Source organism: Cygnus olor, chromosome 14 (assembly GCF_009769625.2).
Source record: "Cygnus olor isolate bCygOlo1 chromosome 14, bCygOlo1.pri.v2, whole genome shotgun sequence".
NCBI classification, from domain to species: Eukaryota; Metazoa; Chordata; class Aves; order Anseriformes; family Anatidae; genus Cygnus; species Cygnus olor.
In genome coordinates, this window is record NC_049182.1 from 16688705 (window position 1) to 16705918 (window position 17214).

Below are 17214 nucleotides of genomic sequence, written 5' to 3' on the forward strand. Positions count from 1 at the left end.
AAGGCTGGAAAAGACCTCCAAGATCATCTGGTCCAACCATGTCCCTGCTGCAGATGTCACCCACCAAACCCTGTCCCTAAGTGCCAGGTCTAACCTTTCCTTAAACACCCCCAGAAACAGTGACTCCACCACTTCCCTGGGCAATGATCAACCTGTATCACATGAAGGATATTAAAGACAAAAATATAATCTCCACACAGAAGAAATATGATTAATTAGTTTTGCATAAACCATGAGCTATTCAATTACCCGAATCTCAAGAAACAGAACGTGGCTTCAAGTTGCTGAAATTTTCCTTACATTTTCCTTAAATGAAATTACCATATCATGAGTCACTGTATCAATATAGCTAGCCAATATGCAGAACACAAAAATAATAATAAATACATAAGTAAAACACACCAGTCACCGACAGATGATGTGCAACATTATCATACGTTTTAATCCAGTGGTTTGGGGCATATTTTCTGAACTGCATTTACTTCCTTTTAAGAAGTTTACCGGTTAAAATCTATTAGTACAACTATTTATTCCAAATTGCTGTCCTCACAAGCAACTTGACCAATTCACTGAAAGACTTGAAGGAACTAGTATAATGAATACAATTTAAAGGATGACCTGTGATAAAAAAAATACCAAGTTCGAAAGTTTTTTCTCCCCTAGTTAACAGTGATGAATGCACAACACATGAATTGATAGCTGAAAAGTGCACTTGAATATTTGAAACCTGCTTAGAGACTGATTACCTTTCAGGTGTCACTGCCTAAAAAAAAAAAAGTGAAAGATCAGATCCAACAACTTGTTCATGTGTTATGGTGTATTAGCATAACCGATTCCAGAGTCTTTGGGACCACAGAAGCCAGCAGTCACTGATGGGAGGGGATGAGGATGGGTAACACAAAGTATGTCAGGTGATAGAGGAGGATTATGATTTCCCAATAGTATGAATCTGTTTCCCCAGATTTTTGAATGTATTTTGCCCCGACAAATGGATGCATTTCGTCTAAACTGACTACTAATGTTTTCCAGAATAATCACTATTTCAAAGTTTTCAGTGCTTTAACTCGGTGTTTTGCCTAGCTGTACTGTATACGTGCTGAGGATTTTTCATCTTGTGGTTTCACACATCCTGCATATATCAGACTTGCCTCACCAAAACCAAGCAAATGGTGAAATCATGGAAGTAGCATTCTGAAGTGTTACTGTGTTGAAACTCAAAACTCAGAAATAGGTCTTTTCAATACATGCCTGACTTGGAAAAGGAAGGGGAAGCTAGAGATGGATACAAAGCCTCACGTCACCAATTTATATGTGCCATAGTCTTTAGCTGACAAGATTTCTTTTTTGCTGTGAGAATGAATCACGTTTTAAAACACACCGCTAAACACCTAGAGAAAGGGAAAAAAATGCTAGGTCAACACACAGGAACAAAATAAAATCCTCCTCAGTAACTCCTTATAATAGTGAACTACAAAATAGTGACACAGTCAGCAATTTACCATCTTACTGCATCCCAGTCTAAACAATACAGTAATAATCATCATCAGTTTAAGTACTCAAAAAGAGTTGTGATTATGTCTTGTGTGTTTAATTATCAACAAGGAATCAAAGCACTGTGAATAGCATACCCATTTTTATTTACCCAAATAATTTTATTACTTCCTAAGAAAAGAAGGCCAAGAATGTAGAAGCAGTTTGCTGCAAGAGCATGTCAGTAGGAAATTTCAAAAGACACAACTACAGCCAGTGCTATAATAGATGTTGTCTGTTCTGCAAAGCACAAGGCTATCAACATAGCTCAGAAAGCAGATCTACAGATGATAAGGTCCTCAGAATCAGTGTACTCTCTTAAAAGACCATCTCATTCACTGATTTTGTGGATGCCCCATCCCTGGAGGCATTCAAGGCGAGGCTCTATGCGGCTCTGGGCAGCCTGCTCTAGTTGTTGGCAACCCTGCCCAGAGCAGGGGGATTGAAACTAGATGATCTTTAAGGTCCTTTTCAACCCAGGCCATTCTATGATTTATTTGTGGGTGTATACATATTATGTATATACAAAAACTAAAGTTGCAGGTATGTATACATACACATACACACACAGCCATACATATATATTGTACATTATACGTGTATTCAGGTGCACTTATATGTATAATCAAGGACCTAATCTTGAGGATTTTAACATACAAGCATTCCACAAGAGAGTCCAAGAGCAACCATTACATTGAACAACTTTTTGAAACTCCCACAGACAACAAACTTACATACCAGCTGCACCACAACCAGAATGTGTTATTTCAGAAATAAAGGACACAAGTTCATAAGCATGACAAAAAACACAATGAACACCAAAAATATTCTTTATAGAGAAGGAAATATTTGAGTAGATGTTGAAAAAAAAAAAAAAACACCAAAAACACAGCTAAAGGCACTAACCAACTAGACTGTTCATACATGACAAAGAAAAACAACATATTGATACCGGACAACTGCAAAAAACGAAAAGATAAAACAAACACAATATGCAACTGCCAAAGTTGGACAACAGCACAGGAAGTGGAAGTATTACTAAAAAACTGAACACAAAATAACCAGAACAGAGACTTGCACAGATATTTACTAGCAAGACTGACAGAGGTTGCTGCTGGTGTTGAGAGAAACAACGCAGACTATAGAATTCACAAGTTCTTTTGATGAAACATTTTTCAGAAATTTTCTTTACAATACGCTTGCTGTCATTTGTAACCATTACCTTAGAGGAGACTTTCAGCAGGGGATCAACTCCAAAAACACTTCACAGAGAGGTGTTTGGATTTCTCTGTTGAGTCTGAAAAACAGAAAATCACTAGTTAAAGCCATCAGCTTATGACACTGAGGCAGCACTGGCAAAAGTGATAGAAAATACGTATATAAGAAATCTGCCCACTGAACAAAGAATGTGCCAAGGAGAGAGGTGGATTAGCAGTTTATCTCAGAAGTGACAGATTTCTGCATTTCAAAAGTGCCATGCTGGAGTGGGTGATGGAGGAACTTACGCGAACAAGAGGAACCTATGGTTCACCAACCGCCAAGGGTTTTGATTTGATTTAAACTCTATTGTAAAATCCTAAGATTAACCCCATACAGACACTTTTCCCCCTTTGAATTTCAGGAAGATTTATTTCAGGGAGGTTGAACAACACTGGAAATATATCCAAATAACTTAAACATACAGAGTGCAAATAACACAGACATTTTGAAGCTTCCTTCTACTTCTCCCCACCCACCCAGGGAATAAGAAGCAGGTTCAGGTGGCAATAAACATGGTCTTATATGCAGCTGGAAGGTGGCATTTTCTTTTAATTTATCATTTAAAGGCAGATCATCTGAAAGTCATTACATTGCAAAGATTGTGTCTCTGCACGATTGTCGTGTAAATGAGCACTGAAGTATGCAAATATTGTAGATAATAAAACAGAAAATGGTTTTCTGTATTGGACTTGTACTTTTCCTACATTTTGGAGTCAGGTTTAATCCAGTCAGTGAAAATAAAGGAAAGGTTTCCCAGAACTCAAACAGACTTCAGAAGATCAGAACCTATTTCATTAACCAGTGCTTAACTTTAAAGGTAGATAAGTTTGGCCCCCATGGTTTAGTTGGCTTGTGTCTGTGATCTGAATCCCACTTCTACCTGACATCGTAGCCCACTTTCGTGTTTGCAACCCTATCAGAAAACAAAGAGGGAGTAGGGAAAGTGGAAGAGAGACAAGGTAGCTTAATGGACATCTCTGGGTTCGCAGGCCAGTAAGGGCTATACTGCTTTTAAGTCAGCACCAGTGTTCTGACAACAATTTTAAGCTGCTCCTTGCAACAGCAGCTACAACATCAGGATCGCCATGGATGACAGACATGCTGCAGGCTAAATTCCAGGAATATGCAGAGATCCTGTATGGCTACAGATACTTCAATATATCATGCCTGTTTTGGCAGAGGATAATATTAGCACTATTGAGATAAGGATACAGTAATGCTGTTTGAAAATATCTGTATCCTGCCTGCTGGGCTGTGATAAACAGTCGTGTGTTTCTCACATTAGGTATGAGTATTAACAGTATGAGTGCAGGCACTTAAAATCAGGAGCAAAATACAAATAAGTTTGCAAGTTTGATCAAGCTCATAGTTTGCTGGTAGTAGGGGCTATTCTGTCTATGTGAACTTGTATTGCTTAACTTCTCACTTCAGTATCCCAAAAAGCTCAACTCAAATGTTACTAGGTTCAGGCCATGATGAGAACAGAAGATACAGATAGGAGAAGAATGGGCAGAGAGGAAATCCAATGCAGAAGAATGGAGTCAAGTGAAGACTGCATAGATACAGATACTCTGACAAGAGGGCCAGACAGAAATATTCTGAAAACATGAATACATTTGATTTCACACAGCATCATAATGATACAACACCATTTTAAATAATTTTTTTTTTCATTTCTCATACACTGCAAAGAAGATATTCTATAAAAGACACTTTTGTTTCAGTGACTTCTTCAGGGGAAGAAGATAATCATCAACTGCTTTAGACAAAAAAGAGGGGAAAAAAAAAGTGCAATCAGAATGTTTTTTGCTATGCCCATAACTCATTAAGAGACATACAAAACCTCACCACGGTGTACGTTCCACTCCATTCCACTACAGATTATGGCTTTTCTTTCTCCTTACTACATTTGCTCAGTCCAGCACTGTGATTAAACACTACCTCTGAACTTCCCAAGCATTCTTCTTTGCGTTTTGAAAGGACAGCTTCTTATCTGGATGTGGTTTTCCTTATGGACAATCTGATATAACTGCACAGGTCAAATCAGAGTGTCCAAAGGTATTATGATTTGTTTCAAATGTAGAAGGAACAACCATGAAATTTTCCAAATAAGTGAAGGTTCTGAAATTCCTGTTCACCAATAGTTTGGGGTCAAAGAACCACAGCTCAGCTGAATTTGGAATTTTAATCTTTTAACAAGTATGCAAATAGTTTCTTGAGGATTTATAGTCATGGAGAGTTGCTCCTATCACTTCACTTTGGTGGAAGTGCTTAAGAATTATTAGAATAAAATTGGAACAACTTTTTCTTCAGAATACCCTCTGCAAGCAGAAAGGGTAACTACCTGAAAATTATCTCCTTCCCTACAGTATGTCCTACTATTAACATAATCATAAACACTTAAGACAGTACTCCCCTCACATCTCCATTATGAATCTCTTAAGGCTGAGTTATGAACAATATTAAACATTAATGCATCATGCTCTAATAATTATTGTCTTATTAGAGCATTTACCCAATATGGCTTGTTAGATGGTTTGTGTTCATAATGAAGACAAGTTTGCATTTACCAGAAGATACTAAAAAAAAAAACCACTACCAGCTGTCAATATTATTTCCATCAACAGCATTTTCATAAATTAATAAAAAATTAATGAAGCAGACAAAATGTAGTAATATTGTTAAATATTAATTTTATACTTGATAATTTTTCTAAGAGCATGTCTGCTGAACTTGGAGCACTATTTATTGAAAACACAGAGCCACCACCCTGCCCTTGATCCTGGAGCAGCTTCCTGGACTCAGAGCGGCAAAGCAATGCCCCCCTCTACCTGGTGGGGACCACCTACAGTCCTGGCCATCCTGCTCAATGGCTGAGAACCAGAAAGTGCTAAAACACGGCACCGACAACTCCCGTATCTCTTCACCAGTCCCAGTACCTGCACCTCACAGACAGCTAAACGGCTGTTCCCATGGCAAACAGTTCCTCAGCTGGCAAACACTCCTTCAGACAAAGAAATGCAAGCCAAGTGCTCATCGGTCTCAGAGATGGCATAAAAACACGTCCCTAAAGGACATGGAGGAAGTCTTCAGCCACATCCCTAAATTCTGTCCTCTGGACTTAAAACTTGAAGCATTCTGGTGTGCAGTTTGTTTCAAGGTATATTCAGTTTTTAGGTTCAGTTGTACAAAACCAAGCATATTGATAATCTGTCCATTGCATTTAAACTAGAGCAATGAGGCATATTGTTATTTTTTTCCCTATTGCCTAATTATCACAATTACTCTTTATATTTTGAGGTTTGCATTAATGAACAGTGATCCTACAAAGATAAATCTATCTTTCAAACTTAGTTATACCCTGACTTTCAAGTCTCACCCTTTCAATTTCAGGCCACTTAATAACAACGCTCTTCTAGTCTTTATTGCTTCACTACTCTAACACAGTTCAAATCTGTAATGGAAGGTTTATATTTTCTTCATCCTCTGTCCAGTATTAGAAAACATGCAATTAGGACCACGTATTTTCAATTTGGTAGAGGAAACCCACAACCCTGTATGGAAGTGTGAGGAGGGAGCAGAAACATTTTGAAGTCTCTTTCGGAAAACTAACATAACAGAAAGATCTAAGGATGTAAGTTTATCCTTTTATATTTGAAGAGAGAGACCTGAAGATCTGAAAAATTTAGTGTATTTTGATTTGATCATTTAATGAATGAAGAAAAACAACCAACCAGATATATTAAGTCCAGTACAGCATCCTGTAATACAACTTCCTAGGTACTTCAACATATTGCAGGCCATACAGCCTGTGCTGCACTGGTTTAAAACTTTTCAATGCTCTTTCTCAGTAAGCACTGGGGAGCAGAGGATTGCCAAGAGTTAAAGTCAGATTTTAAAGAAAACAGGATCCCAGCCTCATTTTGCTTCCTCTACTCAACAGGATAAGTTTAACACCAAATAGAAGTTTCTACTTAAGACAGAGTATTTTTACTCAGGGCAGCTGAAGCATTAGCCAGTGCAGGAGTGTGACAATTAGCAAATTGAGAGCCTTCCACTTCTTAAATGGGAGGATTTTCTAGTGCGGACTTTCCAGGCAGGTCTGGGCAGTCATCTCTAATGCATGCTTTAATTGTGCTTTCTGTAACAGTCATTTTTGTGTTCGCTTTCAATCAACCTGTGCTCAGCATTGCATTCACTGGTTGCCTTAAAGTACATGCTGTAATCCTCCTCATTCAGTTCAGTGCTGTTACCATTATTCCTAAAATCTGTAAAAAAAAAAAAAAAAAAAAAAAAACACAAAAACCTTCCTTGCTCCCCTGTATTGCCTATATACACAAACCTCATCGTAAACAACGGACAGTTTCACCTGGCTATTAGGCTATTATCACAAAATAGTTTAAGCTGGAAGGGACCTTAAAGATCACCTGGTTCCAGCACCCCTGCCATGGCTCCCACTGCACCAGGCTGCCCAAAGCCCCATCCAGCCTGGCCTTGAGCACCACCAGGGATGGGGCACCCACAGCTTCTCTGGGCAGCCTGGGCCAGCGCTTCACCATACTGAAAGTAAATGAATTTCTTCCTAATATCTAATCTAAATCTACACTTTTTTTTAGTTTAAAGCCATTACCCCTTGCACTATCACCACACTCCCTGACAAAGAGTCCCTCCCCAGCTTTCCCGTAAGCCCCCTTTAGGTACTGGAAGGTTGCTATAAGCACTTGGGAGGGGAAAAAAAGCATCACATGAGAATCCAAGACTTGCTACAAAAATTGTATATCATCTGATTTGAAAATACTTGAAAATATTGTCATTGTAGTTAGCTACAACTTGAGTACCCACATTCGCCTCTTTCCTCATCGGCTCCCCTGTAATGGAGCGCAGCTAGGAGCTCATCTAATACAAGTCAGCAAGAAGAAAATCCAGGATACCTGACATGTTAGCCCACTAAGGAATTTATTCCAGAGAGAATAGAATCGATACAGATCCGAAGCACTGAAATTTCTCAGTGAAACATAAGAAACGCAAGTTTTCTCTTCCAAAGAGTATAGCATTCTTTGTAAAGCTCTAAACCATTTGACAATTAGCTATAGCTACACCCAAAGTAAATCATGTCTGTGACAACCCATTCATGCTTGCACTCATCCATTCAAGGAAAAGGAGCAGAAGAGGGTTTTAAAAAGATAATATTCTGTCTGACTGCAAACAACTCTCCTATCAAAGCCATTCATAATAAGATTTCATTAACAAGCTCAGCCCTCAGCCATAGTTAGACTACTAATACTTCTGCGTACACTTGTCAAGAGAGGAATGCTGTGACAGTTTCAGTGAAGAACCTAGAAATACAGGTCTGTGCATTCTAATTCCATCTCTGTCACCAACCATCTTGGCAATCTTGAGCTAGACACAGTGTTTCGTTTCAATTCCTTCATCTGTATGATGGCAATGATATCTAACTCAGAGGGATGCTGTGAGGATTAATTAGTTAATGTTGGTAAGTGCTTTGAAGATGAAAAGAGCTACAGAAGAGATAATCAGTTTTACAGTCTCTAAAAGCTTTTACCATGTCTGCAGAATTATTTTGGAGTACCACATGAATATTATCTGAGAAAATCTGTCACTTACCACGTACAACCAGAAAAGTGGGGTGGAGGTTAAAGAAAAAAAAAAAACACAGGTATGCAAGTGCTTCAGTGTGTTAAATCACATATCTAGTTCTAAAATATGTAGAGATGTTTTAGGAATGAGCATAGTGAATGAAATGGTCACTTCCAATCCCTCATGTCCACATGAGGTATGCTGTTTTGAATGCTGGCTTTACCCAAGAGCAAACTTGGTGGCAGATGCTGAGAGCCAGAAGATGGCGCCAGGCCAGACAGAACCCAGGAGAAGAGCCAGGGCCCAGGTTCTAACAGCGCAAAGCACAAACCTCCCTGGAAAAAATATCTGTGCATTGATACCACTTTCTTCAAGAAACACACACTAAAGGGCTTTGTTGACTTTACTTTTTTTCTTCCTAATGTGAAATTCTGAAAGCACAGAGATTTTCAGTATGCTTTTATACACGTTTGGATGCTCCAGCTTTTTCTCCATATATACTACAAAGGACTGGGAGATAAGATCACAGTCTCTGAAGAAATGTCTTAGAGAGAAAAGAAATATCTAGCTTCGGCAGATTTACTCTGGGTTGCCCAGAAAGTCTTCAATATGTATGTCCCTGCTGCACTTGGTCCCTTAATTTACTTTTTCTCCCAATAATAAAAAATGGAAGTTTAAATGAAAGAGCCTGGACAGCTTTACATTGTCAACTCATACTTCTAATTCATCCAGGATACATAAGTGTAAATGGCTGGAAAACACAATTTTTGTAAATAGGTCTGTACGTCAAATCCACCATACTCAGGTATTTTCAAGAGTCATATCTCTTGTCTTTCCGTTTGAAGTAGAACATTTTTCATGAACAATCCGAAGGACGAAATTTTAGAAGAATGTCATCCTGCACACATCCAACTACTTCTTCGCTTGTACGTTTTTCTGACATATTCCTGAATATATATTTTTACATGACCATCAGGAAAAAAAAAGATTTATTGAGAAAAAATGTTCTCTACGCAACACATAATATGACCTCAGCACAAAAAAAAAAAATGATATACTACAGTACAAACATGGTAAGGCATGTATACCTGTGCTTTATTACAAGTTAAACACGATTCTGACTGGCACTAGCTACTGTCAGAAAAGAACACTTGTGATTTCTGCAGAAAATTCTGAAACTTCATTAAGCCATTCCGTCCTCTTTGAAAGTAATGTCCAGTAGCAGTCAGTCATTATCAGTAGTTACAGCACCATTAACACATTATCAGACAATCCATATTCAGCTTTACTTCACAATTCAATATATTTTGCTCTTGCTTAAAACCATTACATATTGCTCATAGCTCTACTATCTTATATTAAATGTCAACATTGGTGGGGTTGAAGGGCAAAAAAAGCAACTATTTTAGCTTGCTCTTCTTTCTTAAATCCCTTGCTTTTCACACAGCAGTAACAATCATCTATTGCTCTCAAAGATGTCACCCACTCATCTCCCACTACATTTAACACCGTGAGACTACACTTCTGTTTTGTGAAAAGAGTTGGAATGCCCTAACTTCGGTGTATCCTCTTGTGGAGGAAAAGACTCCACAAGATTTGAAGGAAGTTACACATCTAGAAAGGAAATCCTGGATGAGCAAGACAATCCTTCACTATTAAAGGTAACTCCATCATGAAATTATTGGCAAACCAACACCAGTCTCCCTTAAAATCACTTATTTCTGGTGGCCCCATTAAACTATTATGGGGCAACTCTGGATGCTCAAACAGTTTGGACAGAACCCAGCTGAATCATGGCCAGTTCGTATGCTTTGGTTCTTTTACCATTTTCCTTTCCCAACATTTATCTTTAATGCTTTTGTAGCACGTAGTTAGACATTCAGATCCTTTCTCATGCAGGCCCGATGATTCAAGGTCTTGTAGTCTCATCTGCATGACAGGTTACCCACTATCCTAATTGTCACTGTACGCTATCTGACCCATTCTAACCCTCCCCCCCAATTTAACATGAAAAACCAGATTTTAAGCACTGAATCAAAATGAAAAGACATGTTAACACTTCCCTGTCTCTAGTAAGTATTTTACCCATTACACTTTTTGGTCAAGTGGCACCTGTGACTTGCAGTCCCCCTCTAACGGGGTTGTACACCCAGGCCTCAGCTTGTGTGCTCAGCCAATCAGCTTCAAACTCCCAGCAGAAATCCTCCACTCTCCTTCATTACATACCCCCCCCTCTGTCCTCAGTCATCCAGCCCTCACGTACACTGTAATGACAACACCTTCTTATTTTTTACACTAAATTTCACCTACCCCATTACATTTTGCACTAGTTATAGAAATATAAGATGAAACACTCTTAAAACAACTTGATAACAGTGCTTCCAGTATTGTGCCCATTTTCTTTCCTCCAGCCAAATACTACCTCAGTTTGCACTTCTACTCATTTCAAGATTTTACCTCTTTAGCCTCATCCCAGAAGACATCTCAACAGGTACCTTGAAAAGGTTGTTTTAGGTGTCCACATCCGCATGTGGGCAGTGGGGCCACAGTGGCCTCTATGAGGGAAGGCCAGGACCGCCCCTGCTGCCCTCAGCTGGTACCGCATAGGGCCCACCGCAGGACACAGCTGAGCCCAGCACTGACACTGCTGTTGTCTCTGGAAAATCCGATAAGAAAGGGTAAAAACACCAAACTGCAGTGAGGAACAAAGCACGAGGAGAAGCCCTACAACATCAAGCTCAGAAGAAGGAGCGCAAGCAAATGGCACCGCTGTCCAAAGCAGGTAACATGGCACTGCAGCTACTGCTGGCGCCCTGAAGGCCACAGTCCCTGCAGTGCTGCACCTGAACTAATGAGAGCTGCCAAACTTAACTCCCCGTGCAAGAATAGCTTGTATGCTTTATGTTTGTAACAGTATTTACTCCCAAGCTAGATAATTCCATCTAGAATTAAATGCACCAACCTCTCATTACACATTAAAAGCTTCTTCCTAAATTTCATGTACCTCCATAACCTCACTAACAGAACTGCAGTAGCTTTAAGTATTTCCTGCTGTTTCTTAATGAATCCTTCAACCGACCACTTTACATCTCCTTTCTCCTCCACTTTACTAAGCCCCTAAGAAAATTATCTACATTTGAAGTAAAGTCAACAGGCCTGTTCCCATCAGCCATCCTGACTCTCAATGCTGACATCATCCTCACTGAAAACTAAGACAGAAGTATTAACAACATTTTAGTTGTGGACTATCAATATTACCATCAGTCCAACTTGACTACAAAATAGACCCAATGCTTCTTCACATTTTGTCTTGTGACTTAACTATTGAAAAAAAAATATATTGATCAATTCCACTGTGAAACAATCAAACAAAAAACCCTTGAGTTTTGGAAATCTGTTGCAACATTTTTTCAATCTACAGATTCAGATTTCATGAATCACATGGTTCCATCTTCCCCTCCTTCCCTTGTCAAGTTTTGCTTATTTCTAATATCTTCTCTGAGAGCTTTCATTGTTACCTCCAAAACAACTCTCAGTGGCTTGTACCTTTTGTCTTTCATGCTACATGCACCATTTTCAGGCAGTTGTTGCTATTTTGATAGAAAGAAGCAGTGCAGATCTGTTTGATGTGGACAAAAACTTTGAAAGTATTTTAGTCAACAAACAAGTATTTTTCATTTGATAGAGTATATTCTCTGGAGTGCCTTTTTTTTTTTTTTTTTTAAAGGAAAGAGGTTAAAATAAATAAGCAAACAAATTCTTGAGCCAACCCTAAACTGCTCTGTGATGTGCTTACAATAAAGTCAATCTACTTTTGACTACTTCAGAATTCAGATTCACAGTTTCACATACTCTATTACACATGCATGGATAAATACTTCACTTAATACTGGTACTGGTCACTGCCATAGCAATATCAGTATTGCTCCCCAGAAAACTGAGTTCAGAAGTAAAGTTAGAAATTTAATTTATTATTTAAGGGCAATGCTTAAAAAAAAAAAAATTTAAAAAAAATCAAGCAACTTAGAACTACCAGATGCATCGAGACTCAGGGCAACCCTAGGGTTCCCTCTGTTCTCCCCGCATCTCAAAAGCAAATTTCTGAAAGACCCAAGACAACCATTTCATATTCTGTATTGACTCCCACTTACAAATGCATGATTCCTGCTGAGTATCCAAACCTTACTCTAACAATTTAAATCCCTCAAAATACATAAACTTGGTATAGTTACCTCACAAATGCTAACATTAATTTCTTGTTGCTACATATGAACCACTAGTAGAAAAAAGCACAAGAAAATAAACAACTGCAAGCTGCTTGAACAACTGCTGCACACTGGTTCCCAGCCATCAAGGAGTGCACAGAGCTCCTGGTTACACACCTCGATTTTCCAGGGACTCATTGACTCTGAGGGGAAACAATTCTGATAGAATCAGAGAGGCAAAAGTTGCCAACACAGCTCTATCATCATTATGCTGCATAGTACTTTATTATGCTGCATGCTGACAGTTTATGTATCCTACACGTAGACACGACAGTAAGTTATATATTTCATCTAACCCATCTGAACTCAGAGGAAATCAATAAAAGGGCAAATATAATTCATAAAATAATCATCCTCTCTGATCTCTCACTCTTCATGGTGAAGGAGCAACATACCCTCATTGTGAGGAGTAAGCAACAAGTCATCTTACCCTTTCCATATATTTCCATTCTGTTCAGCTTGCACCAACTACACTTCTCGTTCAATCAAGTTTCAAAATTGAAAATTATATTTCAAATTGCCCAGCTGATTATCATCATTAGAGCACAAACCAATCGCGCACAGCAATTTAAGTACAGGTTCAGAAGAAAAGTCTGTATGTTTTTGTGTTCATACAGGACTAGTTGAGTGGTTTTTATACCATCTTCACTTCACCTTTCTAATGGCCAATAAAAGAGAACTAATCAGAGTAACAGCCTCCTTGACTATCTACCAGTTTTCACACTGCAAGAGTATAACAATGCTGGGGAGAGAGACTATTACAGGTGTTTGCTAACAATTTTTTCTGTTACAGCTTTCCTTTTTTTCTTTCTTCCTCTTTCTTCTCTAAGGAGCCCTGATTCTAAGTATCAGGAATTATTACTAAAGGCTCTCATTTGGGCTATTCCAGCAAGGGTATTAAGTATGAGATCTCACCCTATTTTCCTCTACTTTCTTTAGCTTCAAAACAAGTCAGTCCTTCAAAATACAATTCATGTTGCACATGTTCAGATGGAGAAGATTTAATTCAGCTGTCTTTTAATTCAGCTTGTCTTTTTTAAGCGATATCCAGTCACACAGGTATAAACAGCTATCTGGTTAAAAAAATTGTTTTTACTAAATCAGTTTTATATTTTGTCATCTGGATTACAGACATGGCAAAGTCCTATGACCAGATTACCTGGCTGCTCTTCACCATATTGTTACTAGCAAGAAAATAGGCAAAATACTTATTTTTCTGTCTGAATTCTAGGAAAGCTCTATACCCTTTCACACTCCTACCTTTCTATATTCCTCCTGTAGCATTGTACGCCATTAACATGCAGTGACCAGGTTTATTAAGAAGCCCTCAGGGCTCAGACCCACCTAAGAGTGCCCCTCAGCCCATCTTCTCCCCCACTCCTTTATGGACAGCACAGAGAAAGCAGAAGAAAGGAAAACAAGAGGTATTTATCATAAAACAATGTAAATTATTTTGGCACATTCTTCCCAGAGCAACTTCCAAAATAAGACACACAATTCAGATAGGTTTCTTCTTCCCCTTATCTGTTTAATAAACATATTTCTTAGGTATATTTATAGCTATTTTTACTTTGAGAATGCTTTCAGAGAAGCATTTAGAAGAAATGAACTAAGAAGTAAGATTTTACAAGATGTCTTTTAAGCCATGAAGTTTTTCTTTCTTTTTTATTAAGACACCCCGAAAAACAGAAAATGTATCTGTATTTCTATGACACACAGACGTGACTTTTAACTAAGCAGCTCAAGTATAGCTAAAATTAACACAGCAGCTACAGAAAATACATTTTATCTGAAAACATTAACAAAAACAAACAAAAAAAACCACCAAACCACAGGACAAATACTCGGGTAGTTAAATGAAGTGCAGGGAGCTAGGAACAGTGAACTAGCCATCCTGCATTGTAACTGTAAGAATAATCATTACAGCATTAACAGCAGTATAGATACATGCTATAATTACCTCAGTTTGGCATAATAACAATTAGAACAGAAAAAAAAATAGGGAAAGGGGAATAAGAAAAATGAAGAAAGGAGACAGTTTTAATTAATTAGATTTGTTTGTTCTATATATAAATACTACCTTACCTACTCAGAAAATAGAAATATCCTCCACAACCCATCTCGTTTCAGACCTACTAAGGACATAAGCATGCTCACAGCAACTATCCATTAGCTGCAGCCAGCTCAGCTTCAGCTAATTTAAAGAATCACAAGCACAGCAGTATGAAATCAAGAGAACTTAGACAACTGAAAGTACTTTAACTGTGTAAGAGCCCAGGTACCCATAGATTTACTTCTGTTGTATATCCCAACTGTGAGATAGTAGTTAGAAAGATTGTTATAACATAGTCCCAAGAAGTTTAATTATAAACCCTATATCTTTTCAGAATGCTATATTTTTATTTCACTTCCAAATCAATGTTATTTAATACGTTAAAATAAACAAGCAAACAAAAAACAAACACAACACTTTAGTTCCTTTTTAAGTCTCTCAATTTATAACACAGGTGAAAAAGATTACGACTGAAGTTTTGGTCTCCTGAATCCCAATCTAGTCACTTCACCACAAAAATACCTTGTTTTCAAATCTTAGATAGTTTTCTTCAAGTAATTTAATTCAAACAGTTTTCTTCAAGTAATTTTGTAAAACATATTCCCAGCCACTAGAAGTGGAATAGGGAGCAAATTACTGAAATACAGCTGAGTCTAAAGCTGCATTAACTTTAAGCACTCTCTTACAGGGTTGTACAACACAGGAAGAAACTTCTGGCTACTTAAACATAAGCTGAGCTGGGCTGTAATTTCTTAGTGGTAGGTTGTGGATGTGGTGCAGTTGTTCCCTACATCCACACAGACTGTACTTCTGAAACATCTCCTTAGGGCTACTTTGTGTGCTGACCAGCTTCTAACCTACTCTCAAAAGCACAGTAGAAATGGTCACCCACCTCCTCTCCTCCAGAACACCTTCCTCCTACAGACTGAGCTCCTCTTGTAATATAGAGATGCAGTACTGCAAGAACTCTGTTCTATTTTAAAACATGCAGAATGCATCCATTACCTGTTGAAATACAAACTTGGGGTGACAACTCTTGAGCTGAAAACATTAGCGTATAGGAGAGATTGCAAAGGCAGATCTGCTGGTTGCACAAATGACCTTCTGATCAGGTAAACGTGGCACCTGGAATTGAAGCAATTGGGGTGTGGTGGGGTGGTGGTGTGTGTGGCTTCCCCTTTCACCTGCTCTGATATGCAGGGACATGATGCATCCCAACACGCTTTGTTCATAACTGGATCATTGTCCATCTGCCCATTACATGATTCGCACCAACTTCTTTCACGAAAGACATTTATTCCTGAGGGGAGGAGATCATTCCCAAAATGCTGTCCTATGGAGAGGAAACGTTTCTTTCATATGTTTCAGTCACCATAGCATTTTCAAGAAATAGTAGTTAAGTGGGCCTTGAATTCCTATTTCCAGCCATAAACAGTAAATATGTCTATCTCAGACAATCTCATTTACTAATTTAATTATTACTTGCATCATCAGCTTACCATACCAGTTTATAACTGAACAGAAGCAGAATGAAGGCCAATCTGTGAGGAAAGATGGATTGCTGAGAACAGAATCAAAGTACATCTTTCATCAAGCAGCTGGTCCTGCCCCATCAGTGCTTTAGCCAATTAACAAAGCTCAAAGTGAGCTGAAGTTCACTACAAGTATTCTTTTTAATTACTACATCACATGATGTAGCTTAGAAGCCACAAGTATCAGCCTAATGTGTTACAAAATCAGGAGCTGCTTTATTAAAGTCTTTAGATCAAGGCAACTTTTCACAAATCACTCTGGTGCTTCAGAAAAATGCCCATCACAGGCTGCTGGGCAAAGAGGCTGGAGAATCTCCCCGAAAAGCCTTTGAAAAGATCATTCTGAGATACTGCTCTGACTTGAGCATAATAAAAGTATGCTACCCAAATGAGGTGGTAGAGGTTTATTTGATTTCAGATGCCATATCAGTTGCTTAGTACTAATACCACAGACTGGAAATGAAAAACATCTAGCACTATCACCACTAAATAATTTATTCAGACCTTAATGCTGTCTGTATAATACATTACTCAAAACAGACTTGTTGCAGTGCCAGCATGCACTGAAATAATCCCAATAGAAAGTGATCATATAAATCTGACCTTGTTTTTTTATAACAAGTAAATGTAAAGAGAGGAAGGAAAACGATCTGAACTCTGTTTAACACCTTCAGCATCTGCTTGAAAACAAAAGTGAAGACTAATGTCGACCTAAACAACTCATTCCATGTTTTACTTACTCAAGGCAAAACAAGCAACAGAACAAGTGGTGAATAGAATTACAATAAAATATATGCCTTTTCTTTCTTGCCCCCCCCCCCCCCCCAGACAAAAGGGCACAAAATCAGTTTTCATTTGGCTTGGTGACTATGCTGTATTTGAACAGAATGTTACATATTCATTTCATTTATCATTTAAAGTCAGATAATCAGGAAGTCATTATGTGGCCTGCATTGGGCAGCTATTCGATTAGAGC

At 38.3% G+C, this 17214-nt stretch overlaps 1 protein-coding gene across 1 annotated transcript in view; it reads right to left on the reverse strand.

The window, feature by feature from the left end:
- TENM2 (teneurin transmembrane protein 2) overlaps window positions 1–17214 on the reverse strand; it is a 1590996-nt gene that overhangs the window by 801315 nt on the left and 772467 nt on the right. Inside the window, exon 9 of the mRNA XM_040574031.1 lies at window positions 2753–2827. The gene's annotated coding sequence lies outside the window, so the exon portion shown is untranslated. The remainder of the gene's footprint in view (window positions 1–2752; window positions 2828–17214) is intronic.